Here is a 2,195-nt window from a genome sequence, read left to right as displayed (position 1 = left end):
TTTTTTAGTATTTAAATGTACTATTTTAAATCACCACTATTTTAAATGGAAATAAACAGAATGGCATATTTTTTAAATAGCATCTTACATGCCAGTTGTCGAACTGGAAATATCAAAAATTCTTGTCAGTCTTCTCTCTGGAAAGCCAAATGAATGATCAGTTTAAAAGCCAGCAGCAGCAAATAGGGCACATACCACAAAAACAACATTACAAGTCAATACAGATGACAAATTTGACTTTTTGTTCAGAATTCTTCATAATTTTTCTAGTATGCATCACTTGCATTTTTTCCTCTGAGCAAACCAAACTATAAGCTAAGAATATACATTATATCCATCCAAGAAAGTAAGCAGTATCATGAAATATTTCTAAATCACTTATTTCTGGTACCAAAACGGTAATAATTATTGAAACAAGAAATTAGCTCTCTTAATTAAAGTAGGCTATGGGAAGATCCTGAGAATTTCTTAGTGACTTAGCACTTAGCTCTGTAAGATCTATTCCTGTCATTCTAAATCCTTGATGTTCTATTCTCTTCCTCAAATATAATGAGAAACTATGGTGTGCCCAGAGGATTAGCTACCTAATTTGTGGGGACCAGTATAAAATGAAAATGCAGGATTCCTTCTTCAAAAAGTATGAACTTCAAGATAGCAACAGCAGAGCATTAAAACAAGTATAGGGTTATTCTCAGCATGAAGCCCTGTGCAAATACACAGGATTCACACACATAAAGTCAGCAGTATGTGTACTTGTTTCTGTATTTAGCCTTATAGATTTCTGAGAACTCAATTGCAGATACAGATTCTCAGATGTTGCTAAGAATTCACTTTCATTTTTTCCATAACTATCTTGTCTCCTCCCTATTGTTGGTAGCCCCATCTCCTGTTTGCTTAGCTAACTTTTCACCTTTCATGAATCCATGCTGCAACTGTCCCCTGTTAGCTTCTTTTCTAAATATGTATACAGAATCTATCGCAATTCATTCAACAATAACAAATATTTATTGTCTTGATTTGGGTTGCTCCAAGCAGATCCTGAAGACAAATAGTTGACTCGAGAGGTGGAAGCTGGCAAGGGAGTAGAGAAATGATAGAGGAAAGGGAAGGCAGCCAATAAAGAGTGTATTATTAAGACAGCTACCTCAGTCTCAGAAGTACTCCCCACATCTCCTTACTCCCATTCCCTTTGCTGAAGGGCAATAGAGCTGTAATAGTTATGCAGCAAATGCTGAGAATCATCGATTGAGAATTACTCTTTTCCAGGAAGGGGCTGTAAATCTTCAAGCCTCATGCATAGGTGAGCAAAATGGTCTTCTACAAGTTCCTGGAAAGCATCTCCAAGCTTGTACGGATTCAATATGTACAGATTGGCCATTGGAGTTGTACCAGAGAACTCATAAATAGCACTGTTTTGCACACCTACTTTGTCCCACGTACTGTTCTAAGTGCTAGGAACATAGGCCATAGACAAAATCCAAGCTCGTGAAGTTTACATTCTGGTTAAGGAAGAGAGATAACAAACAAACATACAACAAAAGATGGTAAGTTCTATAAAAACACTGGTCATAGGAATAGAAAGTTATAGGAGTAAGAAAGAGGAACTCGTTTAGAAAGGGTAGTTGGAGAAAGTCTCTCTGTAAGGTGATGTTTGAGCAGCGATGTGAATAAGTGAGGGAGAAAGCATAGTGGATATCTGGGGGCAGAGGCATCCAGGCAGAAGGACTAGAGGTGCAAAGGCCCTGTGATAAGAGCATACTAGCATGTTCAGAAAAGAGCAAGGAGGCTAATGTCACTGGCTAGATTACAGGGAGAAAGGAAAATAATGTCATTTTGAATGGGTAGAGTCAGAGTAGCAGGTAGGAGTGAAATTATACAGGGCCTCCTAGACCACAAAAGTAACTTATTTCATTTTGTTTTGTAGTGTTGTGTTGTAAGATGGAAAGAAGGTGGAAGCTTTTCAGAAGAAAAATAATTTGATCTGTGGTGTCACCAATCAAAATTGATGCTTGCCACATTCTTTCTGTTTTTCATTATATAAGAGTAGTGAGTAACAGATGTCTGTATGCCAAAGCCTTCATAGCTCTCTTATGCTGACTATAATCTAACCTCAAAAACAAAACACTAAAAATAGTAAAGTAAACACATGATCACCCATCCATTCATCCATACATTGAGAAAGCCTTTCAGAGTCG

Source organism: Pteropus alecto, unplaced genomic scaffold (genome assembly GCF_000325575.1).
Source record: "Pteropus alecto unplaced genomic scaffold, ASM32557v1 scaffold185, whole genome shotgun sequence".
Classification (NCBI taxonomy): Eukaryota; Metazoa; Chordata; class Mammalia; order Chiroptera; family Pteropodidae; genus Pteropus; species Pteropus alecto.
Note: the sequence above shows the minus strand (reverse complement) of the source record.